The sequence below is a fragment of the Onychomys torridus genome, chromosome 14, assembly GCF_903995425.1.
Source record: "Onychomys torridus chromosome 14, mOncTor1.1, whole genome shotgun sequence".
NCBI lineage: Eukaryota > Metazoa > Chordata > Mammalia > Rodentia > Cricetidae > Onychomys > Onychomys torridus.
Genome location: NC_050456.1, coordinates 52,695,321 through 52,722,002, shown reverse-complemented (window position 1 = coordinate 52,722,002; position 26,682 = coordinate 52,695,321). Strand labels below are relative to the sequence as shown.

Genomic DNA, 26,682 nt, shown 5'->3' with positions numbered 1-26,682 from the left:
GGAGAGTCAGATGCAGCCAGTGCTCCAGCTGATTGGTTTTTGTTCCTTTGAGGTGGTTTTTTTTTGTTGTTGTGTTTTTTTTTTGTTTTTTTTTTTTTTGTTTAGTTGTTTTTGTTTGTTTTATTTTTATTTTATTTTTGGAGCTGAGGATCAAACCCAGGGCCTTGCGCTTGCTAGGCAAGCGCTTTACCACTGAGCTAAATCCCCAACCCCCCCCCCCTTTTTTTTTTTTTTTAAGACAGGGTTTCTCTGTGTAGCTTTGGCTGTCCTGGAACTTGCTCTGTAGACGAGGCTGGTCTTGAACTCACAGAGATCCTCTGCCTGGCTCTGCCTCTACTGTTTTTTGTTTGTTTGTTTATGACAAACCGGAAACTCTAATTTCCAGTTTAAATCTCCTGATTTATTTAAAAATTTTGAGGTTATTTATTTTTAGTTTATGCTTTTGGAGATTTGCCTGCATATCTGTCTGTGTACGACTTGTGCAAAGTGCCAAAGGAGGCCAGATAAAGGTGTCAGACACCCTAGAACTGGAGTTACAGGTGGTTTTTAGCCTCCATGTGAGTGCTGGGAATTGAACCCGGGTCCTGTGGAAAAACAGTCAGTGCTCTTAGCTGCCAAGTTATTTCTTGGGTCCCTAAATCTCCTGATGAAAAACCAAAAACTTGGCAGTAAAGACAGTTAAAAATAAAAGACAATATGTGGGTCAGATAAAATATCTCTGTGAGGGAGAATGGCTTTCCAGGCTCCAGTCCACACCCCTCGTTTTTTATTCAGCTTCCTTATTTGGGAAACACAGACTCTGTGTCCAAGGTCGAATTCCATCTGTATGACCTTGGGAAAGCAGCTTCTCCTTCTCCAACCTCAGCTTCCTTTTCTATAAAATGGGATAATGGCTTCCTCCCAGGGTGCTGGGCAGGCATGCCCTAGATAGATGTGTTAGGTAGGTCCTGTGTAGGCTCATCCAGAAAACTGAAGAAGAGTCAACCTTAGATCCTTGTTCAAGTTTCCCAGTCCAGAGTCTGCACCACATCCTAGGGACCTGCTTTCATCAGGATCTCTTGAGGTACCTGGACACAGGAGTCTTTCATTTCCATGGAAAATTGTGGGTTGCTTTATGAGAACCTGAATGCCCAGCAGCTAACAAGCTTAGATATGAGGCCTGGCAATTTAGTGGACTGCATGTTGTAGGCTCTAGGACCCCGAAGACACATGTCAGTAATAACAATATCATACACCACTGATTCCAATAAGTACTATTATTTTATGTCAAGCTAAAAAGACAAAATGGGACTAGAGATTTGGCTCAGCAAGTAGGAGTACATACTGTTCTTGAAGAGGACCTGAGCTGGGTTCCCAACACCCATATCAGGTGACTCACACCACCTGTAACTCCAGCTTCAGAGGATCCAGTGCCCTTTTCTGGACTCTCTGGGCACCTGTACTCACATGCACATACCAATACCACCCTCTCAACACACACTCTGGTTTTTTGTTTTTTGTTTTTTGTTTTTTGTTTTTTTCCCGAGACAGGGTTTCCCTGTAGCTTTGGAGGCTGTCCTGGAACTCGCTTTGTAGACCAGGCTGGCCTTGAACTCACAGAGATCTGCCTGCCTCTGCCTCCCAAGTGCTGGGATTACAGGCGTGCGCCACCACCGCCCGGCTCAACACACACTCTTTAACAATAATAGAATACAATTTTTAAAAAGAGAAAATTCTGGCACTTAAATCATACATACAGGCCTATGGACCCAATATTGAAGGTGATTTAAGAGGACGGATTGAACCCAGGAGTTTGAAATCAGTCCGGACAACATAAGATCCTCTCTCACACATAGAAACCCAAATCCAAAATCCCACCAAACCAAACAACCACAACAAATACATGCTATCCATTGTCACAAGCATGCTGGTTTCAGAGGGGCTAAAACGGGCGGAATATACACCAACGAATCAATGAACTAGAATATTGATGAAAGCAGCAATTAAATTATGATCTATTTACTGATTACTTGCAGTCTTCCTCTCTGTGGCTTTATTAAAGTTCTTGCCCCAAGTATTCACTAGTACCCACCAAGTGCAGATACTACACAGACATCAGGGGTTACCAGGCTCTAAGCTGAGCCTTTGAGGAGCTCTGATCTGGCCCAGGATGCTCTGACCCAGAGCAGGACGGCAGGCGGAGTAGGATGATGTGTGGATGGTGGAGTAGTGCAGAAGCAGAGACCTAAAGGGGTTTGCTGAGGAAGTGCTGTCAAGAGGAAGGGAGACGGCCGGCCGTGAATCGAGGTCTGACAGTGCTGCTGGAGCCCACAGGCAGCCACCCACACGCTAGTCAGTCCCACCAGAGGTGGGGACGGTGGTCAGACCCTTCAGCCAGCATTCAGTCGCCAGCCTGCTGAAATGAGAGAACTCGTAACTGCACGCGCACGCATCCGCTTCCCTTGCTTGGAGGAATGCAGGAAGGCTTCTGAGAAGTGCTGCCAGCACCGGTCTGCTGGGACACCCGGGCATGAGTTACCTGCGGAGGAAGGGAGAAGAGTCAGGAGTGAGGAGGAGGCATCTGGGGAACCTCAGGTCGTCTGTCTGTCTGTGTGGGGACTAGGGCTGGGAAGTTGGATGGTGTTAGGTGGTGCTGAGAATGTGAGTGTCTTAACAGGCTGGTTCACAGCCCCAGCTTTATGCAGGAGGTGGTAGGAACTCCCAAGAAATAGGCATTCTACCGGCTTGTGGGTCATACGGCATGTATGGCCAGAGCAAAGAGATCATCAGTTAAGGAGGCGAGGAAAATGGCAGCCACCACGAATCAAAGACCTAGTATGGGCCAGACATTGAAAACTCTCATCCACACTTTGCAGATGAGCAAACAGAGTGTTTAAGTGCTCTGCTCACCAAGGTCACCAGGCTAGCGTGAGCCAGGATTTGGGCTCAGGTGTTTTTAACCTGGATTACTGCCGTGACTATGAAGTTTGGATTCCAGTCCATGACTTACCAATATTTGTTTTTATTTTAAAGCATGCTCCATTGCATACATTGGATCTCTGGGGATCCCCTTTCTTCCTGGCTCACTGCAGTGATGTAGAGAAGCTGAGTTCTAGCCAACAGTCAATGACAGAGTCTGTCCAGGGCTGCTTCTGCAGTGGGCCTGGGACTGTGCTGAAATGAAGTATCCGGGAAGCTGGCAGCTCTTATCCCTTGAAGAAAGGGTGTCTCTGTCCCTCGGCTCTGCCGGCCGGCCCTCCCTGGCTGCCACACCTGTTTCGTTCTTCTCCCTGCACCCAGCCAGACGTCTCTCCCAGAGTGACAGCAGCAAGTGGGGACATCCATAGAAGCTCCCTTTCAGGGCTGACAAAGGCACTCAGAACCTGGCAAGGCCTGCAGGGGAGGGGCAGGTGGGAAGTACCCAGGGCTGCAGACAGCTGGGGGCTGATGTGGCAGGCATTCCCCAGAACAGGTGAAGGAACGGGGGAGCCAAGGAGGAGGGTCCCTGGTTCTCAGGGGTAAATGAGATCAAAGGGCAGTGGCTTCTCAGCTTAATTTCATGACTGGGCTGGTCCTTCAGGAAGGACCTGGTAAGGCCTGAGGAGAAGACACAGCCATCAGAGGGGTGTCCCTAGTCCACCCAAGTTCTCAGTGTGGAGGGTATAGTGGAAAGGACACAAGAGGCATGCGGTGGGGGCAGCCTTGGAGGGATATCACGGATAAGACACCAGACTGATGTTGGAAATAGTCCCTCTGCTGGAGCCCAGCAGAGGCTCATCCTGGGGCCAGGGGGGCCACTTTGGATGGGAGTGTGCGTAAGGATATTTCCTGGGATTAGGTTCTTGAAAGGGAGAAGGTCGTGGGAGAAATAAACACAGAGAAATAACAGTTATAACCCCTTAGAACACAGCTGAGTTGTTATAGGCAAAACACAATACAACAACAACAAACTCAGAGAAGGCTCTCGAAGACTGTCCCAAGATTAAACACCGGATTTGTTTTAGACAGGATCCAGACTCAGTCCTGGTTTCCTATCTTTCCCACAACTTTCTCTCTCCTTTCTTGTAACTCTAGGCAAGGAGGTCCTAAAGATAGCATCTTTATTTTGCAAAGGGAACTAACTGTAGAGACATAAGGAAGCTGGCACTGTAGACTTTCGGGGCCCTCGATGGTATTTGTGTCCCCAGTGAAGGGGCACTAACACCCCACGTGTGTACTGACTTCCATGGAGAAGGGAAGAACAGAGAAGGAACAAGTATGCAAACTTGGGGGCTGGGGAGAAGAAAATGTTTTTAAAACAGTATTTGTATGTAGCTCAGGCTGCCCCCAAACTCCTGGTCTTCCTGCCTCTTCCTCCTGAGTTCTGGGGTTACAAGAGTGTGCTCCTTCTCCTCCTCCTGTCCCTTTCTTCCCGAGCTTCCTCCCCTAGCATCTGAATGCAAGGCCTCATGCACTGAGCCTTGCCCTAAAACTGCCCATTATTCCGTAGTGGACAATGCCAACAGAACGTTAATGGAGGTAGATAGGTGGGTAATAAGACCCTGGGCTTCTTGGAAGCCCCTCCCCATTCTTTATAAAATTTACTGTGATTTAACTCATGTGCCATAAAATTTACCCTTGGGAGATTTAAAAAAATAATTTATTTGATTTGTATGAACGTTTTTGCCTCTGTGTGTGTGTGTCTGTGTGTGTGTCTGTGTGCATCAGATGAGTGCCTTGGGCTTGTGGTGTCAGATCCTTTGGAACTGGAATTATGGATGGTTGTGAGCCACCATGTGGATGCTGGGAAATGAACCCAGGTCCTCTGCAAGAGCACCAAGTGTTCTCAATTGCTGAGCCACCTCTCCAGCCTCACCCTGCCCCTTCCCCTAAAGAGGTTAATGGGCTGGACATGGGTGATGGCCAGTCAGGGGAGTACTGTCTTACTCTGAGCTGCCATGGAAGTTGGGAATCCAGCCCAGGATGCTTTGCTTGCTAGAGTGTTTCTTAGCAGATACACAGGGACCTGGAGCTCTGTATTCCTCTCTCTCCCCCGGGGTTTGGGAGGAAGTGGCATTCTCTAGGTAAAGTCTCAGGAATCCCTCCCTACTCCCTACGCCCCCCATCCCACCCTCCCAACTCTAAAAGGTTACCTTCTTGGTTGCTCCAGAGGCTTGTAGGAGGGACTGGAGAGCTTCTAAAACCTGAAACTTGCACTTCACAAGTCAGTGATTCTGCTTTGTCATATCTGCAGGAAGACTGACCTCCAAGGCTTTCCCAGAAAGCCTGTAGCTTCCTCAGTAGCACCCCATTTGCTTGGTGGGAGGTAGGCTTCTGCCATGTCAAGACAAACCCCTGCCCCCATTTCTGAGGTGGCCCAAATGTAGAATTTTAGCTGAGTGAAGAAGCGTGCTGCTCAAGGCAAGTGGCTCCCTGAGGGCCACTGACTTCTCCTTGTGCTTCTTACCTCCTGTCTCTCCTCCCCATGCGACTTCTGGGACAGGCCCAACAGTTTGTGGGGGGAGGGGGAGGAAGTCCTCCCAGACCAGGCTGAGCAAATGCTCTTTGCAGTAGCTTCCACTTGTTCCCTGGAGGCTGGGACCTGGCACCATGGTGACAGACTCTTCTAGGAATGTGCTCCCCAGCTGGGTCATTTTGGGAGATGTCCCAGGACTGGTTTGTGTTCTCTTTCAGGGGCTCCCTCTGGGCTGGCCCTGGTTAGCTGCAGGGGCTGAGCCCTCAGGAAGGTCAGCATAGCTGCAGGTTTAATGAAGGACCTGGAAATAGTGGACCCCGGAGACCAAGTGGGTTGTGTGGGGGACTGTGGGAGGCCAGCTCCCACCTTACACACCTCTTCTAGGGTCCTTTGGAGGAGGAGAGAGGGATAAGAAATATTAGGTAGAATGATAGGCCTAGAGGACAAGAGGAAAGACAGAAACACAGGACAGCTTTGGGAGGGTCTGGATCAATACCCGGCAGCCTCAAAGGTTGATTCAAAAGGCTCTTTATAACAATGCCAAGGAGAGAGGCAAAAGACTTTCCCCTTGCTAGATCAAAGCACACCGTACAGCCAAGTGTAGATCCTTCCAAACACCTGGTATAAACACGCCCGTGGTCAGATCATCCCCTTATGCAGCCCTGTGAAGTGCTCAGATTGGGTGAAGCAAGCTCAGATTCTCAGGCCCTGAGTAGTTTGGGCCTCCACGGGGTTGCTCTTGTTTTTCTCACCTAGATGAGCTGCCACAAGGAGAAGAGACCTGCAAATGGAAAAACCAAAATGGCTTTTAGATCCAGCCTCTGCCAGGAGCACCCAGAGTCTGGCTTTTATCTGGGGGGACCTTGTACCTGAGTACCCCAGTCCCTCAATGGGTCAGTGACCTACTCTTTGGGAGCCGAGGAAGAGAGGGGATAGATTATTGGATTACCCTATGACCTTATGCAAAGGCAAGCAAGCTCTCTGATCCTGTGTTCCCCGTCTGGTGAATGAAGAGTGTTAAAATATTCTCACACAGCTGTTCAGTCGCTGCACGGGGAAGTATTTGGAGACTTGTCATAGTGGATGCTAAACTGGGGAGTCTGGACTTTTCCTTGTAGAAAGGGGTTTCCCAGGCTCCTCCATTCATTTTCCAGAAACACGGATCTTAAACCGGAAGAGAGTTTTAAGAGGTCGTCTGGTCTAGTCCCCTGGCATACTTACTAGTACTTTGTAGCTAAAATTCTTTGACCTGTCTGTCATGCCATAGGACAAGTAAGCCCTTGTCCTCTGGGAGTGTCTTCCAGGTGCAGGTGCACAAAGGTAGCCATGAAGCCAGCAGAGAGGTCCAAGAGGATAGGTGGGAAGCCATGCCGCTTAGGTCGTGCAAGTGTCTGTGAAGAAGGTTCCCTGTTGAATGTCTGTGTCCTCCACTCTTTAGGTAAGGTGAAGGGCCCTGGCCCTGCAATCTCAGCGTGAGAATTCTGCTGCCCTTTACCTGACACCCGTCCCAGGGGAAAGTGTCTCTCAGAACACAGTGTGTTCCTCAGTGGTGTTTCCTTTGGAGGAAAAACCTTCTGACTCATCTGAAGAAGCAGCAACATCCAATCAGCAAAATACACCCGGCTTTCTCTCAGCTCTGGAAGACCTGTTGAGTTTCCCATTATCCACCGAAAGGGGAAAAATGGCATCGGGTGCTAGGACTAGAAAATTATGTCAGGACGCTTAAGGAAGGCAAAGGGGGGGGGGGCAGGGATGTGGCCTGGAGTCCGCTGTGCACCTTAGGCCTGAGCTGTGAGAATTCAACCCAGGAGCTTTTCGTCACCTAAGTAAGGGTCACATGAGTTCTTTATAGGGACAGGGCTGGTTTCTTCTCTATAACCTCCACAGCAGGGGCAGGCTGGTGGCTTAGAAATCGAAACTCAGCAAGGCTGTTTAATAAAGTGCCTCGGAGAGGATTGTGCATGCTTTACCGTCTCCAAAGGAAAGCGACTTGTGCCCTCTCCACCATCACACACACACACACACACACACACACACACACACACACACACACACACACTTTCCTGGCAGGCTGCATGGGTTTCCAAACATTTCGTCACTGTCTCCTCCTGACCTTGGTGTGCAAGGAACAAGCCGCGTGGCCTGTTGGTTACAGAAGAGCCATGGGGGCTGGGGTGTGTGTGTGTACGTGTGTGCGTGTGCATGTGTGCTCAGGCCTAGGCTTGGGGTGGAGGGAGGGTGGCCGCAGCCTTGCAAGTGGAGGTGAGGTCTGTTGGAAATCCCCAGCCCCGGCAGCCGCCGGAGGTTTAAAGACGCCTCCCCGGCCTTATTTGGTCGCAGGAAGTGGGCGGCGCGGAGCCTGCGGGCGGAGAGGCCGCCCAGAGACAGTTGTGCTGATGAAGTGGTAGAGCTGGTTCCTGCTCGCCGCCGTGCCGCGCGCCGGCCAGCCACTGGGCGCTCGGCGCTCTCAGCCCTCGAGTTGTGCAATCCTTTGTAGCACGCCAGCGAGTCCTCCTCCTTCGCTCTTGCTTCTCGCCCTCTCTCTCTCTCTTTTTTTTTTTTTTTTTTTTCATGCTGTGAGCTCAACCGATGAGTCAGAGTCGTGCAATCCTGACACTGCATCGCAGGACTGGGGGTGACACGCAGGGAGGGAGAGCACTCTCGAGGCGGACTGGAAGGGCGCGGGGCGCGCCGAGGCTGCCGTGTCGCGAGCAGCGGGTGACAGCACGCACGTCCCGCCCCGGCCCTGCCAGCAAACTTCCCAGCTTCGGGAGGAGCGGGCTTGGCGAGAGCCCTGCGAACGCCGCGGGGAGGCGACGGCGCCTGTTTGTTTTTAAAATCCGGGAGTGCGTGCAGGCGGCTGGGCTCCTCGGAGGCGACCCAAAGGCGGCGGCCGGCGGCGGAAGGAAGGGAGGACTACTGAGGCCGGAGGCCGGGCGGGAGCTGGGTAAGTGCTGTGTGTTGCTCCGGGGACGGCCGAGGCCTGCGGGCGGCGCGGCCAGCGAGGGGACCCCGGGGCGACCGTTGCAGGAGGTGGCTGCAGCTCTGCACACGCGGGGGGCCTCCGGCAGCCTAACTTCTGCGGCCTGCGGGGCGGCGGGTGCGGGGGCCGCCGTAGCCCGCCTCCTCCCGGCCCGCAGCCCGAGCCCCGCAGCTGCGTGTGCAGCGCAGCCCCGCCGTGTTTGTGCAGCTACGCAGCTCGCCCGCGGCCCGCCCACCCAGGCGCGGCCCCGGCTGGGAAGCCCTCCGGAGCCTCTCCCCACGCCCGCTCCCGGCGGCTGGGGCCGGGGACGGGGAGGGGGGGGGGTCGAATGATCGCGGCTGCTGCTCCTGCGCGCGACAAGAGAAACGTGGTGACCGCAGGGACCGGCTGGCGTGCCGGGCCGGGGAGGCGCGACGAGAGGCTCGCGAGCTGCGAGAACTTGGAGCGGGCGCCCCTTCTCGTTGCAGCGTGCTGGGCGCTGGGTCGGCGCGGGGACTTTGCGGGGACAGATCTGCGGGAGGGTGGTGGTGGTGTGGGGGCAGGGAACCGGGGCCAGTGCTGGAGAGGCCTAGGCTGGAGCTCTGAGCGCGCCCGGGGCCGGACGCCGAGCGCCGAGCAGCCTCACCCCGCGCGCCCGGCGCTGCTCGGTGCACCTCAGACCTGTCATCTGTCTCGCCCGCCCCCGCACGCCCGCGTCCCCGGCCGGGTGCTGTGTTCCATGGTGCCTGTCGTGAGCTTTGGAGCCCGGGTTCGTCTGGGCCCTTGCATATGGCGGGCTCGTTTGGAGTTAATCATTCCCCGCCTCACACACGCTCACAATGAGGGGCGTGTGGACCTCTGCTGCGCCCCCCACCCAGGCCTTAAAGTAAAGACTTTGGGGAGCTGAGGAATTTGGAGTACTTGGGGCTTTCAAGCCTCAGACCCAAAGCAGACCTGGAGGAGGCGTCTGTCACCCAAATGGGAGGCCACTGAGTGTTCCAAAGCCATCTTTGGCCCGAGCTGCTGGAAAGATGAAAAGGGAAGTTTCTTGCCTCGTTTTAAACTTTGTTGGCTACAACTTCGGCGGCTACTTCCTGCTTCCACCATCCCACTTCGGACCTGTTTGCTCCGGGGAGGCAGGATAGGGGAGCAGTGGCCGGTCTTTGAGGCCACCGTGGCACGTGAGTGTAGGGGATGCTGGTGGTAGCTGTGGCTGGGAAGGGGGAGAGTGGCGTCATCGAGCACTGGGAGCCTGGTCTGGAGGCCTGGGTTATCCTGACCCTGAAGTTTTAGGACCATGATGGTTTGGCGAAGATGCATTTGTGGTGCCTTGGCTGAGGGGGTGAAACCGTCTGAGTCTGTCTGAGTCCAGAGCCACCCAGGGAAAGTATGATATGCACACCTTTAGCATCAGAGAAATGCTTCCTTTCAGCATGCACAGATGACTCCAGAACCAAAAGGGACGCGCATTTCGGTTGAGAACTTAGGGGGCCTCTTTCCTGCTGCTCTGCAGGGTGTAAACATTCAATTACTGTGATAAACTATCTCATTGCACAGCCCTGGCCCAGTCTCTATTCTAATTGGATTGGCCTCTGGCTGGTTTCTCTGGTCTGTAGCTCCCAGGGGTCAAGGGGTGGAAGACCCTGGAGAATGTCCCCAGGTTTACAGCTTGCTCTAGGAAGGCCGATCAGCTGCCTCTGTGGCAGCTCCAAGCACCAGGTAGAACCCCTACTGGTACTCAGTTCATGAAAGAGTTCCTTGGAATGCCTGGAAGGATGAAAGTTTTAACTTTTAAACATGAGGTTTTAAAAAATAGCCCTAGTTTTAAAATCCTGGGCTTTTAATAAATGGAAAGGGGGTGCAGCATGAGGTGTAGATGCAATTGAGAGCTTGCCCATGGCTGCAGAACCTGGGGGAAGGCTCTTTGAAAAACCAAGGCCTCTGGAAAAAGACAGGAGTAGGTAGAGGATGGAGAGTCACCTGGCTAGTTTCCTGTGAGCCCAGACCACAAATTTCTAGCCTTGATAGCATGTCACGTAAAAGGAAAGTGTGGTGATGTTGGTTGAGGACATGAGTTGTTGGGAGACTGCTGGTCTCTGCCCCCTTAGCCCTGTTTCACGTGTCGCTGTTGAAGGCCTTCTCAACACCCAACTGCTGCTTCATGCACATGTATCAGAAGCATAGGCCCTCCTTCATAGAGTTGCTGTGAGGAGTCTGAGCTAATGCATGCAAAACCTGGATGGTTTCTGCTGTACTGTAAGCTTAGGGCTGTTTCCACATGGCCTGGCATCCTGTAAGAGTTTAGTGCATGTTAGATAAGTGAGTGAGATCTCTACCCCCACCCAAAAAAAAAGTACTTGCCAAGGTTAATGGCACCTCTTTATTTAGTCCCAAATACTTGGGAGGTGGGTGTGGGGCAGTGGTGTGGGAGGATTTTTTGAACTCATGAATTCAAGGCCATCCTGGGTGGGCTATATGGTCTCTGCCTTAAAAAGGAAAAAAACAGATTTGCTGTATGGAGGGCTGGGGTGTGTGTGTGTGTGTGTGTGTGTGTGTGTGTGTGTGTCCTTCCTCTCCTGTAGGGACCACCCCGCTGCATTGTTAATTGCAAGAGGTTCAGCCCACCATGAATGATACTGGTGTTAGTCAGTACAGCTTGTTCCTTTGCATTTAGCCTCTGGGAATCCTGGTCTCTGTCATCCTGACCCCTTGGGGACCTCAGAATGAGAGTTGAGCTTCCTTCTGTCTGGAGATCTGCTAAACTGGCCATTTTGTTTGGCTAGGACAGGTTGGCACCCTTCAAGTGTGTGTGTGTGTGTGTGTGTGTGTGTGTGTGTGTACACACGTGTGTACCTGTACTGTTGCAGGGCCAGCTGGTGGTAGTGGGAAGGCTCTACGTTTTCCTGACTCATTGGAGACTGCAGGAAATGCAGCCAGTGGTGGCTTCTTGTCGGAGAAATTGCTCCTGCACGTCATAACTCCGTGCGGCTGGAGGAAATTGCACCTTGGACCAGGGCTAGGAATGCTGAAGTCCCCAGGTCTTAGTAAGGGGCTGCATTTGCATTTGAAGCAGCATTGGGACACTGAGACTGTGAGCTCATTTTATGAATCAGAAGCATTACAGCATCACTTCTGTGTTGGAGGCTGCTCTTTGGAATCCAGATCACCCTCCTCCCACTCCCACTGCTTGCACACTTAACGTGAACTCTCACAGCCACACACTTGGGAACTGTAACAGTCGTGGGGGGTGGGCATCAATTCAAATCGGGCCAAACTCGTCCACACCCACCTCTGCCTCCACACTGGAACGCCATTCCTGGATGGTGTGTGGACAGTCACCTGGCAGTGACTGAAGGAAGGCTGGCGGGTGCATGGGAGCGACCCCTGAGCACCCAGGTTCATACTCCAGCCTCTCCACTTGCCCTGTGGCCTTGTGCGGTCGCTTAATGTCCTGAGCCTCAGGTTTTTCCTATGTAAAATGGGGAGGAAAATAGTGCTTTGTCCAGTGGCTGTAAAGGTGAGACAAGACTGTGCATGCAAATTGATGGGCTGGTAGTTGGAAGGTTTGTAATAGGTGCAGGTCCAGCTCCTGTTTGCTTTTCTTCGCCCCTACTGGGGAAGAGCAAATGAAGGGTATCCTGCTTGTAGGAAATCTGTGTCGGGATGCCACCATCGCTTGCTCAAATGAAGCTTATTTTCTAATTCCTTAGGGCTTGGGTTACAACTGGTTCACTTCAGGCTACTCAAGTCCATGCTGTTACAAGAGACTGTCCCTGGACAGGAAGGTTAAGGGCTCAGTTTCCCGGAGGTCACATCGTGCTCTGAGCAACCTGCCCTCCCAGGCTGAACAGCTCTCCTGGGTACCTGGGTGGGCGCATGTGCTTTGCAGGACAGAGTCACTTTTTTTTTTTTTTCCCTTACCTGTACTCTGACAGTGTGACCTGGATGGAGGTTTGGGTGGAGCAGGGGTGGGCCATCCCATGCGAGAGCACTTTGGCCCTTTCCCCAACGGAAGTGGGAGCAAGAATGAGAAGCATTGAAAGAGTGTAGGGGAAGGAAGCCGCCACTTGGAGAGAGAACCAGGGCGACTGACCCATCCCTTCCCCGGCTGGCAGGTGGCTGTGGCTCTTCCTCCTCTTCCTCACACGGTGGCCAGCCCAGGAAGGTGCTCCCTGGTCCCTTTGCCTTTCTTCCAACCACAGGGAGCTTGTGGCGGAGGGAGGGTGCTTTTTCCAGGCATTGCTTCTTCCTCCAAGTTTCAGGGAGGGGGAGGGGAGCAGCCTGGGTGAGATCTGTTCACCCAAGCTGGAAGGGAGGGAGGTTCTGCAGCTAGCCGGGGATTCCCTGGGGCCATTCAGATTGTTAGGGAAGATGGGCTCCCGGGAAGAAGGAATGCTATAAGAGGATTTGGGATTCAGCCTTTCCCAAGTTAGGTAGACAGACGCCCTAGTCCAGCCCACTGTGGCCAGAACTTGCCAGTTGGGAAAGCAAGGCCACTGGAGTGCAGAAAGGGGCCTGTGCAGGGCAGGTGGGCCCGAGCTTCAAACTCCTTCCAGCAAACTCTTCCTCTCTGCCTGGGGCAGGTCCTGGGGCAAACACCTGTGTCCTCACCTGACCTCACTGGGTCTGAGGCCTCAGTTGGCCTTAGTTCATAATCCTGGGCTCTGCAGTTGTGGGGAGTTATCCCAGAGCTGGAAAACATGGGGGGTGGGGTGGGGGAGGATCAAGCAAAACTCCTTCCTTGCCACATGGGGAGGCCAAGAGGCCATGAGTTGCTTGGGGTTGCCAGTTCCCATCTCACCTTGGGAGGGTGGGAAGAAGGGATGTGCTTACATCCGGGTGTCGCCCTCGGGGTCACTGTCCTCCCAGTTTGGAAGTTGGAAGGGCTGTGCAGGAAGAAGGCAGAGGGATACTGTCTCAGCTCCTGGGTGTGGCTCAGCCTTCTACTGGCTCCATAGTTAGGTGTGTGTGTGTGTGTGTGTGTGTGTGTGTGTGTGTGTGTGTGTGTGTGGTTAGGAGCAGGATCTAAGTGAAAGCGGAAGTACCCATGCTACACATGCACACACACAGTGACAGCTAGAAAGGAGTGAAGGCCCCTCTGCCCGGTGGCTGCTGCTGGCTTCTGTCCCCACTGCCTTGCACACTTGAGAGGAAACAACTTTTGCTAGCAACAGCCTTTCCTTGCCGGCTCTGGACAGAAGTGCCCGAAATAACCAGGCGGGTACTTCCACTTGAGGGACGCTGAGTGCCATGGCTTCTGGGCAGGCTGGCTTCCTTTCTACAGCAGCCTTAACATCTGCCCTCTCAGGCCACGGCACCTTCCCTTTTTATCGGTCTTCTTAAAATGAGTGCAGGAGGGTGGTCGCTCATCCTCGTGGGCCTGAAAGCCTCGCCCGAGTTCTCTGGGAAGTCCTTTGGTCCCACTGTGTCCCTGCAGTCTCTGCTGGCACAGTTGAGTCTAGAGGAGGAGGCCCGTGCTGTGTGTGCTCTGGAATTCTTGCCAGCCCCCTCTTCCGAGTCTGTGGACCAGATGTCTTACACGTCTGCAGAGTTCAACACTGTTGCTGGGACTCCTTGTCTCCTTGTTCTGCCCGGCCTGCCCGGAGCTGCTGTCAGCCAGCTGTGAAGGTGAAAGAGACAAGCCATTCATGTCTCTCAGGCCCAGCAGAAGAGGGGAAGGAAACAGCATTTAGCGAGGACTCGCTTTGTCAAGCAGGCGGTTCATCTCTGTGTTACCTCACCTAACCCCACAGGAGCTTTAATACTGCTGTACCCACTTACTGATAAGGAAGCTGAGGCTTAGGAAGGCTAGTGATGGGAGAGGCTGCACCCTCTTCAGCCTCCTTACCACACAGCTCCACGTTTCCTGTGTCTGTTTTCATGCACAGGGGACAGTGCTTCGCCCATGGAATGCAGTGAGATGGTAAGAATTAGGGCATCATGGTACTGATTGGTAGGGGAGACTTTTGGGGCTGAGAAGGGCAGGAACGATCCCCTCTGTGTCTCCCTCCCCATTACACTTACTGGGGCAACCAGAGGCCCAGTTTTGAGCTTGGGTCTAGGGCTTGCCGGGCCATTCACACAGCCTAGGAAGGGGGCCATGAGACTTAATTTAGGCCTTCCAGATGTCTTCTCTCTCAAATGTCCCCCCAGCCTCTACGGTCCTAAGAAAAGCTCTGGAGACCACAGACAAGGGGTTAGGTGGGATCTTGGGTCTGCCCGACGGCTGGGTTTGACCCTGGGGCCTATCATTCCTGTTAGCTTGGCCCAGGTCCCAGAGTGCTGGTTGGTGTGTACTTGGGGCTTAGGCTGAATGTTTCTGCGGGTGCCTGGTGTGGCATGCCAAAGGCCTCTGGGTGTATTTCAGGAACAATAAAGAATAAATCAACAGAGGAGAAAAGGCCCTACAGCAGCTGCACAGAGACTGGAGAAATGCAAGGAATGTGCCAGCCTTTGGCAGAGGTCCTGCGTCTTTGACCAGGCCTGAGAACGGCCCGATGCTGACACGATGTCTGCACCTACCACGCAGCCATGCTGTGAACCCTGTTTTCCTGGCAGTTGGCTTGTGTGCTTCTTGGTCACTGGGAGGATCAGGGAACACATTCACCAAGCCTGGTAACCAGATGGGTCTTGGCCCTCTCTAGAGCTGGTCAGACAGGGAAACCTAGGGCGGGGGGAGGATGAAGGCTTAGGACCTCATACACCAGACCCCCCAGCTTCACCCCAAAACTGGGAAGCAATGATCCAAAATGTTGAGGACCTGGCAGGTCTGAAGGGGTGCTGGGTGGTTTGAATAAGAATGTGCCCTCCTCTGCCTAAGGTTCATCTATTGGAATGTTTAGTCACCAGGGAGTGGCACTATTCGAGAAGGATTAGGAGGTGTGGCCTTATTGGAGTAGGTGTGGCCTTTTAGAGGGAGTGTGTCACTGAGAATGGTCTTTGAGGTTTCAAAAGTCCTAGCCAGGCCCATTTTCTCTTTCTTCCTGCTGCCTGTGGATCTGGATGCAGAACTCTTCATCTATTTCTTCAGCACCATGTCTGTCTGCATGCTGCACACTGCATGCTCCCTGACATGCTAATAAGGGACTAAACCTCTGAATCTGTACGCAAGGCCCAAGAAAATGCTTTCTCTTATAAGAGTTGCCTTGGACATGGTGTCTCTTCACAGCCATAGAACACTGACTAAGACAGGTACCAAATGTGAGGGCCTCCTCTTGGCAGCCCTGACCACAGCTCTACTCAAGTAGTCGTCTGTATGTCCTTGGGACAAGTGACCGTGGGTTCGTGGTCAGTTAAGTCTCTGGGTCTTGGTTTCATCAGTCATGAAACGGGGGCTTCTGCTGTGACCTTGGATGTATGGTTATCTCATCTCCCTCTCCCTTGTTGAGTGTGTGCCATGAACAGCTTTTATTTAAGAATTTAAGTTCTTGGAAGAAGCCATAGAACCCTGTGCAGAGACGTGACGTGATTGCCTGCGGCTGGATCTGATGCTCAGTGTTCTGAAGGGCCACAGGGGCTCAAACGAACTCAAACATGGAACTGAGTGGAGCTAGACTTCCGGGGCGGCAGGCAGGGGAAGGGATAAGAACTTGAGCCTTATGGGTATTTGGAGTATGTGATGACCTGGGGAGAGCAGGCTTTATTTTGAAGCTGCTTATGGATGGAGTGCTGGAGAGTATGGGAGCATGTGGCTTCTATGAGGAAAAAGACACATCTTCCATAGCATCCGCAGGCGTGGGAATCATGGTAGCCTCTACAGGGCGCCTCACCCACTGGGCCTTTCCCAGCCTGCCACACTTCTGGAACATCAGGGTGGTTTTCACACAGTCTTCAGGGAGGCTTCTGTTTACCTGGTGTTTCTGTCATAGCTTCAAAACAGCTCTGTGTGGCATCCAGACAAGAGGCCAAGCCTGAGACTCAGGGAGAAAGTTTGCAGAAAGAGTTACTGAGACAGGCAGTCCTGGCTCCGGTCCTCCACTTGCCTCTGTGCTCTTCTGACCTTTGACCGCTTGGAACGTTTTTTGTTGGTGGAAACAGGGAGAGGAGGACGTTTGCTCTGGTGAGGAGTTCTTAGTACCATGCTTGCCCGGCAGCCCCCTGAATGACGTTAGAGGAAGGAGTGGATGAGCTGTATTTCTGGAGTACTACTATTCACCTTAGCTCCAGGTTTCCTCGGTGCCTGCTCTCCCTGCCAGGAGCTGGGCCTTTCTTACATGGAGGCATGAAGTATTGTTTTTTTAAGTCCTTAGCACTGGAACCCTGTAGAGGCTGTGCTCCTGGCTGCACGTCCTAAAACAAATTTCTTGCTTTCTCTGGATGACTGTGCCGAATGTGGAGTTGGGTTGGGTGAACACGGACATCCCTTGATATTTGGAATCTGTTCAGCTTTCCCAGCTGAGCTGTGCTTTGCCAGTTGACTCCTGGAGAGAGGCTCAAACCATCTTGATATGATGGGAGGCCTGGCCTTTACCTGACCAGAGTCCAGCTGATCTGCTTCTTCCGGTCTACCTCTGCGGCCTCCTTTCTCCCCACTGCCCGTGTACTCTCTGGGCTCTCCTGAATTTTAGGAGCTTCTCACCAGCACCCCCATTAGGGGCCTGTTTCTAGAAGATTTGGATTGTTTCTTGAGTGTGATACACCACACCCTGGTTGAAAATGCTCCCCAGGAAGAGCAGCATCCTTGGGATGGAGTGGAAGAGAGGCAGAGGCCACACTGACTTTGTAGGATTCTCAAAAGTACTGTTCATTCCTTCTGGGAACTACAGGTGTGGGATGGTGGGAAGAGGGGGGACCTTGGAGGCAGACAGCATTTAGGTCTTCTGACACTGACAGCAGCAGGCTCTGAGTTTCCTTCCCTTGAGAGGTCAGGAGCCGTCCTTGGATGGTTTGTAAGGATGAATTGCCAGGAATCAGGGCTTGCCAAGCGCCTGGCTCAGGTGTCCTGAAAATGTTAGCTCCTGTCTTTTGGGAAGGAAATGCGTTTAGGACTTTCTGTAGACTGGCAACGGAGTGGGAGTCCTGGCCTGTGGCCCTTTCCCCAGGGCAAAGCAAAGCTCCAAGATGGCCTGTTGCATGCAAAACCTGCTTCATTCTGAAGCTGTTCATTTTATTTATTTTGTTTTACTTTATTTTTAAGACAGGGTCTCATTATGTATCTCTGGCTGGCCTAGAACTCACAGAAATCCCCCTGCTTCTATGTCCTGAGTACTGGGATTAAAAGTGTGTGCCACCACACCTGGCTCTATGCAAGCTGTTTTATTGGGGTCAGAATCAGCGTGTCTGGTGTGAGGAACTGGCAAGAAGTTACATACATGCTTGCAAATGTTGAAGATCTAACCATGCATGGAGAACACAGGGTGGGGAGGGAGTGGCCTTCACAAGCCAGGAGAGTATGATGAGCAGGTCTTTGAACCTTTGTTTTCTGTAAATTTCTCAAATTTATTATTTGCTTTCATATTTTAGCTCATTTTGATCAAAGAATTTATTTTGTATAATTTCAGCCCTTTTAAATTTATTAAGGCTTATTCGATTGAGCCAGGCAATGGTGGCGTGGCGCACGCCTTTAATCCCAGCACTCAGGAGGCAGAGGTAGGTGGATCTTTGCGAGTTCGAGGCCATCCTGGTCTACTGAGTGAGTTGAAAGGGGAGGCAGTGCTGTTGCACAGAAACCCTGTCACACACACACACACACACACACACACACACACACACACGCGCGCGCGCGCGCAAGCACAGGACTTACTTGATTAGGATCCATGTGGGTGGCTGTGCTCGCTGAGGAGAGTATATGGTATTGTTGGGCAAGGCGACTTTTAGGTAGAATTGGTTTACCTCATTCAAGCTTTCTTTTTCCTGTTGCTCTTCTGTTCAGTTGTATTGTCTATTACTGAAAATAGAATATTGAGGCTGGGTTTAGGGACTCACATCGTTACCCCAGCACTTGAGAAGCTGAGCCAGGAGGATTACATCAAGTTCTAGACCATTTTGGGCTAGAGTAAAATCTTGTCTCAAAAAAAAAAAAAAGACTAGAATATTGAAGTCTTTGGTAACAGTTGAATTGACTGTTTCCTTCTTCAATTCTGACAGTGTTTGCTTCATTTTTTCCCTTTGTTGGGTGCATACAGGTTCAACTGGTGGTTTCTTGGTGGATCATCATTGTTAGCATGACAAAATGTTTTGCTTTGTCTCTAATAATAATTTTTGTCTAAAGATCAATTTTGCACAAATATTGTACAGTCCTTCCAGGTCTCCTTTGGACACTGTGCATGGTATACTCTTATTCTTTTATCGTTTATATATTTATTTGGTGTGTATGTGTATTTTGTAAATGTGTGGGTGTGTGCCAGATGTATGTTCAGGCCAGAGGTCAAGGTCAGATGTCTTCCTCAGTCAGTCCATCTTATTTTTGGAGAAAGTCTCCCACTGAACCTGGAGCTTGTTGCTCTGGCTGGGCTGGATGGCCAGCAAGACCCAGGAGCCCTCTGTCTCCATTGGGGTTCCAGGCCTGTGCTGCTGTGTTCAGTGTTTTATGTGGGTGCTGGGGGTCTGAACTCAGTCCTCAAGCTTACAGCAAACACTTTACCGACTAAGCCATCTCTTTCTGGCACCTCTTTTTTCCTCTTCTTTTTTTTTGAGGTGGGGTGGGGTTGATACAGAGTTTTACAATGGAGCCTGGGATGGCCTGGAACTGGCTATGCAGACCAGGCCGGCCTTGAACTCATAGAAATGTACCTCTCTGCCTCCCAGAGTGCTACTGTCTCTTTTTTCTTTATTTTCAACCTGTTTAAGTCTTTTTTGTTTTTTTTTTTTCTTTTTTATTTTTTTAATTAATTTATTTTTTTTGAGTCAGGGTTTCTCTGTAGCTTTGGAGCCTGTCCTGGACTAGCTCTATAGACCAGGCTGGCCTCGAACTCACGGAGACCCGCCTGGCTCTGCTTCCCAAGTGCTGGGATTACAGGCGTGCGCCTCCACCGCCCGGCGAAGTCTTCTAGTAGAAAGAGTACCTTGTAAACCACTTACCATTGGGTCAACTTTAAGAAATTCTGCCAAGTACTGCCTTTATTATTATTTGAACCATTGCTGTTAAATCGCAGCATTTAATACACTGACATTTTAAATAGTTGTTGATAAGAGAGAATTTATGCCTCATTTTGCCATTTCATTTTTATATCTTGTTTTATACTATCCCCATTACCGCCTCCTTTTGTGTTACTTTTTTTTTTTTTTTTTAAAGTATTCTATTCCTGGCCTGTAAAATGAAAAACAAAAAAAAACCAAAAACCAAAAACCAAAAACCGAGGGTTAAATAAGATGATGCCCACACCTTAAGAGTGCCATAAACATGAGCACCCAGTTAGTTGGACCTTGGGTTTGCTAAGCAAAGTCTACCAGGGTGCTTCGGGACCCTTGTATCTTCTACACAGAACACTACTCTGGCAGTGATGGTCCCTAGGGAACGTTGCTGAACCAGGCCCTGACTCGCCAGCTCCTCCCTGGCTCCAGTGCTCGGCACTGTTTGGGCTCTGTATGAAGAACTACGGAACCGATTTACCTCCTATTTCCTCTGTTCCTCTTTCAGACCCGGCATGGGTTTGAGTATCCCTGCAGGATAGGGGCAGGTTGCAGAGTGTAATGACTGGGCAGCTGTGTGATTCCGAGTCAGCAGCCTGGTTCCTCACATGTGAACTCAGGGACAAGCCGCTTTTCAGAGCCATCCTCTCATTGTGTCTGGTTGGGTAGTAGTGTCTATGTAAGTAAGCAGCGCTTGCATACCTCGGCACGCTGGTGCTGGTGGTCCTGCCTCGTGGGGCCCATGCTTGTTACATCAGTGTTTCTCTGCTTCCCGTGTCTCCCCATGCCCTGGCTGTAGCCTGAAGTTCCTCCAGTGCAGGAACCAATGAGTGGAGATTATCGGACCGGATACCTAGTTCCCTGGCAAGCCGTCCACAACTCCCTCCCTCTGCTTCTAGCCCATGAAGCATTATGGAGCAGTGACGGAACGGGACGGAACGAAGAGTCAGTTAGGGGTGACAACAATACGTGCTGGAGACAGCAGAGCTAAGGGTTGTGAGGCTGGACTGAAAGGCAAAGGGGCCACTTCAGCAGAGGCTCAGAGCAGGGAGGACCCTCCCTGAGGGTCACCCGGCCTTGTGTTTATCTCTGGCCCTTCCTCTCCTCTGCGTTACAGTCGAGACGTGTTCCTGTGTCTTTCTCTGCCCACTTCGCTGGCAGCTCCACAGGACAAAAGCTCTGCCTTCTCTCCTGTGTGTCCCTGGAGCCTGGCCTGCAGCCAGGGCCATCAGATGCCTGTTGAATGGATGAAGGGGCCCAGGCAGACCTGCACAGCTGCAGCAGGGTGTGTGCCGTGGGGGAAGAGGCAGGGCAGGCGGTGTTAGGCAAGGCCCCTGTGACTGATCTCTGTGTCTTGGCTCAGCGCCGAGGTTGGCACCGGGGCACTCCGGCAGCCTCCTGAGAGCCCTGCCCTAGACCTACTAGGGAGTCAGACCTTTCCAGAAGGGAAGAGCTAGAGCAGACTCTGGTGGTGTGAGCATCACAGGGCATAGAGAGTGTTGTGAGGGAACAGACTAGAGGCCTTGCCCAAGGTCCAGCCACCTGTGCACATGTGAGTGGAGGCTAGAGGTCAGTGTTGGGTGGCTTCCTCGTTCATATCTCTACCCTACTTTGAGTCAGATATCTTATTGAACTTGGAGCTTGGCAATTGACTAGACTAGACTGGCTGGCTAGTAAACCCCAGGAGCCCTCCTGTCTCTGCCTCCCCATACTGGGATTATGGGTGCCTGGTCACGCCCAGCTTCTGAGATGGGTGCAGCGGGTCCAAGTGGAGATAGTCGTACTTTAGTGGCAAGCAGTTTACTGAGCCACCTGCCCAGCCCTGTCTTTTCTTATAGACTGTCACTGCTAGCTAGTGTTACCCTTTATCCTTCTGGTCCTTGAGTTCTCTGCGGCGTGTGTGTGTGTGTGTGTGTGTGTGTGTGTGTGTGTGTGTGTGTGTTTCTAAACAAGGTGGTGACTCTTGTCTGCAAGCAGCCAGTCAGCCCCTCAGCGGAGGCTATGCTGAGTGTGGAGTCTAGGTCCTCTGCCCAGCCCCAGTAGGTAGCCCTTCTCTCTGCATGAGCTCCCCCCCATAAAAGGAAACTGGTTATCCTGGTCCCGGATGGACAGCGTGCTAGTGTTTGTGGGGCGGTGGGAGAGGGAGACAGTTAAGGAGTTAAGGTTGTTGCTTAGGCTGGAGCCCCCGGGCCTGTCTTATCAAGTCGAGGATTTCCCCTCTCACATATAATCCTTTCAAAGAAACTCACCGTTGGCCTGTTTAGCTGTCAAAGCTCATACTGTACTCAGCTTGAATGGTGGCCAAGTTTCGGAGCCAGGCCAGCTTCGTAACAGACCCTGGGGACTCCCTCCCCAGCCTGTCGACCTAGGTGTTCTTCATCTCTGAGCTGAAGTCTGGGGAAAGGGTGGTCCAGGGATGGGGAATGGATCAGTCACAGGCCTCCTCCTGCTCCCATTAGGCATCAAAGCTTCTTTTCTCATTGACTTGCAACTCCTTGAGAACAGAGCTTCTGTATCCAGTGGTCTGGAGACACTGGGCTCTCTGGCCTGAGTGTGAACTCCTTGCTGGAGTGGAGTGGAGAGCAAATGGCATTTTGATAGCTACTTTGTTACCTTGTGTCTGGAGAGAAGGTTTATCCAAGACCTCACAACTCTTAACTGGCCCAAGATGGCATTTCCAGAATACTTACCCAGCCTGGCTGTAGCCAGAGAGAGACGTCAGTTATCTGAGAAAGGGCCGTTCAGAAAGTGAACCTGGACCAGGGGCCCAGCTAGGCCATGCATGGATCCAGGCCCTTGGCATGGATCTTTAATGTTTTAGACAGATCTGGTGTCTTGAGACCCAGCCCAACCATGTCAGGGCATGAGGTAAACAGATTTAAAGGCCATGGCCCAGGCAGGGGTGAAAGCCTTGGGGCAGGAGGAGCTGGTACTTTTCCAGGTGACTTGCATGTAGTATGGGGCTGTGAATGATGGTCCAGGAGCAAATGACTCATGGGCCTGCCACTGGAGATGGACCTGTGTTCAGCTTTGTTGGAAGGGACATGGGTTCTGTGTGTGTGAGCTAATATGAGCCCTTTGTATCATCTCAGCAGCCTGGGGAGCTCTGCTGTCTGTCAGGGAGATGAACTGGCCTTAGGGACTAGGCAGGACCCCGGTCTGGATACCTGGCTGTGAGCCCTTTTGCTTGGCTAAGTTCTAAGGGAGCAGTCTTGAATGAACATCCATCCCACTAGGCAGTTCCAGATCGAGTGTCAAGGCACAAGGGTCTTTACCAGAGACGAGGAGCCAGGCACATTGGTGTGTGGTGGGGTCAGGCAGCATGGTAAACTCGCTGCATTGGTCTTCCAGCTTCGGGTCAGAGAGCGTCCCAGAGGAAGCAGGGGCTCACATGCAAGGGGTGGAACTGCAGAGACGCAGTCTAGTCAGAGACCTCGAAGCATAGTGGTAGACTGATGAGGCCTGACCGTATCCTTCATGCATGAAGTGCTGGCAGAGACAGCAGGAGCCGAGTCTGGGGACTTTTGGGCAGGGTTCAGTTCAGACTTTGCCCCAGTTCAGGCAGCCTCTTCAGAAGTACGACTTCTGCTTGGAGGTCAGGGTCTTGTAGAGTGCCCTGTTTGTATTCTGCTTACTCTGGGGTGGGGGACCCCCAAGCTCCGATTCCCCTGCTTCCTTGAGCTGGGCTTGTAGGACTTGGACCTGGGGGTGGCAGATTCCTGCCTTCATTTCAGAGTTGAGCACCTGTGACCCTGGATCAAGCTGGGCATGTCCTCCCTGGTCTCTGTGACTCACAGCAGTCTGTGTGTCTCAGAGGAACAAATCGAGTGGCCCAGGTGGCTGATGAGGGGCCCAATCCTCTCTCGGTGGCCATAACTGGTCCTTCTCCCCTGCACTGCAGGGCCCAGTAGATTCTCCTGCATGGGTGAGTCACACTTGGGCATGCAGGTGGACCACTTGAGGAGCGACCATCCCTTCAGAGCGTAGTGACCGTTGCACAGAGCACCCCAAGGACTTTCTAGACCTTGCTCGCGTGTCTGTGAAACCCATCTGTGGGTTCAGCACCGCTTTCTTTCTTTCTTTCTTTCTTTTTTTTGGATGCACCCTGCCTCCCTTTCTGCAGAGAGAAAGTTCTTTTCGCCAGAGATCTTTCTGAGCACCTCACTGGTCCCAGGCCACCGGCTTTGTTTTCAGCCTAAGGACCTGTGGCTCTCTGGTCAGACATTGGTTGCAGCAGAGAGCCTCCTAGAGGAAGGGACCACAGAACGGGGCATGACAGTCAGTCACTTAGACTGACAGAGCAGTTGCCGCGCCTGCGGCCGGCCCCATGGTGGCTGTGGGTTTCCTTCTGCTGTGCTGTGCCGTGGGAGGCCCTGCAGCTGGTCCCAGGGATGACCTGCCAGCAGGGCTTCCTCCTTCTTCTTGAACCTTGGGGATTTGGCCCACTGGCTGGCAGAAGGTGGTTTCCTTCTTCCTCACTGTGAGGAAGGTCAGGCTGACCTACACCTGAGGGGAGAGAGGATGTGACAGGAAAAGAATGAGAGGAAGTAGCAGCTCGGGCCCGTTTGAGCTGCTGAGGGCCGGAGGTGCCAGGGTAGAGCTGAACGGCCCACAACAGCCAAGGCTGAACCAGGGCCGGAGGTGCCAGTGTGAGAACCTGGGCATAGGGTGGGCCAGCGTAGCCAGTCCAGGTGTCGCGGCTCCTGCAGCTGGGCCTCATACCCGCTGTCTCTGTGGTGAGGCTCCTTCCCTGAGTCTCTTAAGATGGGGGGGTGTCTCAGTTATGTTGAGGGGGGAGAGTGGGAGAGGGTTAGCTGCCGGAGCTAGTGAAGAGGCCGGCCGTCTGTGTCCAGCAAGCCTTTGCCCTGGGCCCCAGGAAAGGTGAGCGTATGGGGCCCGAGACCAGAGTGTTCTGTGTCTAGGACTCCATCTTGAGTCTGACGTTCATGGCTCCAAGTCCTGGTGACATAATCATGTGTGACCATAGGCAAATTACCTTTTTCCTGTCAGCCTTACCCAGCTTCCCTCCAAAAATGGGAGTTAAAATATCATGCGTGGTAACAGACATTTTTGAAGATGCAAAGTACTTTGAACCCTCCTGGACAGGCAGACCACGTTGTTACTGTTCTGGCTGCTTAGAGTTGGGTTGCCTAGGTGGCCATTCCTACTTCCCCATAGGCCCCCAAGCACCTTCTTTTAAGCCTGCATGTTTGTGGGCCTCTGCCTGTAGGGCAGGAAGAACATAGCTGTGGAGATCTCTGCAGCAAGAAGCTTATGGGGGTGATTCCGTCTCTTCCCCAAACCAGACTTCCTCTGATCTGTTTTAAGGAAGTCCCTGACTCTCCTGCTGTGGTATGCTGAATGATGGGGTTCTCCGTGGTGTGCAGGGTAGGAAGCAGCACAGCTAGTCACACCTTCTGACTTACACGCACCCCTCCCCACCCCCCCCCCACTCCCCCCACCCCCAAACCCCTGGGCTAGAGCAACTAAACCCTGGAGCTCTCTCTCCAGACTCCACCATGCGTCCTCCAAACCCTGCACCAGGCCCTGAATAGCCACTCCCCTGCCTAGGCCCCCTCTGACAGGAACATGTCCGCACGTGCATCCAGGCCTGTCTGCCACGTGGGCCTCCCCTGTTCCGGGCCCCCAAAGCCCATGCTGTGGCTCCCACAAATGAATGTGAGCATCCCTGAGCTTGCAGCCCCCTAGAGGCACGTGGCCTGCTGGGCTTCCCTCTGTCCTGTCTCCTCCCCGCTCACGTGTTCCCTCTTCCTCTGCCTTGCTGCTGCAGACACATCCGAGTATTTCTAGTTTGCCAGTTTGCCGGGCCTGGGTCTGCGTCCGAGGGGTGGAACTCTTGAGCCCCACCCTCAGCTTCCTGGAGGCCCCGGGGGGATTTTCCCTCTCTGGCTGGCTTTTGGTTCTCTGCCGATGGGTCTGCACTGCTCAAGAGAGGCGGTTTTAAAAAGCAAGAGAAAGATTTGTTCAAAAAGCTTGTGACTCTGCTGGCCCTCAGCTCTGAGCCCTGGTCCGAATCCCCCCTTCCCGCTGGGGTCCCTCTTCCCTGCAATTTATATGCAAATGCAAACAAGAAATGCCCAGGCTAGGGGCCCCCGCACTGTCTTGGGGCCCAGGAGCGGGGGAAGGAAATGGAGGAGGAAGTTACTCCCCTTCTGGGTGGCTGGGTGAAAGTGATCGAGCCCCCCCCCCCCTCCTCCCGTGAGTCAGGCGGCCGAGCTGCAGGCAGGCCAGCCCGGGAGCCGGGGCTGCGGCCTCTGCGGAAGCGTGCACAGTCGAGATAGCACGGTGTGTCTGGGAGGGGAGCCGGCGCTAGGTGTGGGCAGGACTTCTTGTGGGCAGGACTTGTGACGCCCGGTCTGTTCCATGCTGGTTTTCTGGGAACTGCCCCACCTTGCTAACACAATGTCTGTTGCATCCAGAGCTTACCAGGATCTGCAGATTCGTTTTTTTTGCCAGCCTCTCGCCTTCCTACCTTAGAGACCCAAGGCCTCTTGCGTCTTGGGGGAGACCCAAGATCTTGTGGAAGAGGTGGGCTGTTCCACTTCCTACTCCTACCAACTTCCCAGGGAGAAAACAAACACTAGAGGAACAGACTTTTATCTGAAGAAAGAACAAAAATTTAATGATAGAGCAGCTATTGCATGTTGTAAAATACAGGCCTGGATTCTGTTCTGTAGCAATGTCAATATAACAGCTTAAACATCAAGTTAGAGGGGGTGGGGGAGTCAGGTCTGGCTCACCGTGTACCACATGTGGTTAATTAACATACATGAAGCCCCCATCCCAGCAACCCCATCCCCCAAAATTATGGTAAAGCAGAAAAACTGAGCACTTGACATCACGGCAAGTCTTGGGGGGGCCTAAGTTCTAGAACTCTGCACGCCTCGTATTTGAGTTAGCGGCTGCTGTAACCAGCCCCTCTTCAGCAGTGGAGGGAAGGAGGTGGCAGCTGGCGGGCAGCAGCAGCTGACCATCTACTAGACTAAATTGGGCCCCTGTCCAGCCAGGGTTGCAAAACAGGTTCTGTGCTAGTTTGAGAAAGAGTCTGGCAGCCAGAGCCCCACCCAGCAGCTCTTCCCAGGGGTGGGGCCTCACCTACATGCCTCAGCATAAAAGGCTGCAAGCCTAGCTCTCTGGGCCTTTGCAAGAGCCTGGTTTAGCTACAAAGGATGGGTGGCCATACTGGGAATACTCC

General features: G+C 52.7%; 1 protein-coding gene across 4 annotated transcripts in view; it reads left to right on the top strand.

Moving 5' to 3' along the window:
* The window catches only part of Mideas (mitotic deacetylase associated SANT domain protein), a 69,638-nt gene that overhangs the window by 19,261 nt on the left and 23,695 nt on the right, over window positions 1-26,682 (top strand). Inside the window, exon 1 of one of the 4 annotated variants that reach the window (XM_036205740.1) lies at window positions 8,019-8,381. The exons of 1 other annotated variant lie outside the window; for it this stretch is intronic. The gene's annotated coding sequence lies outside the window, so the exon portion shown is untranslated. Of the gene's footprint in view, window positions 1-8,018; window positions 8,382-8,969; window positions 9,578-25,996; window positions 26,016-26,682 lie in introns of those variants that run through there. 2 more of the 4 variants (XM_036205741.1, XM_036205743.1) reach the window with 2 other exon arrangements.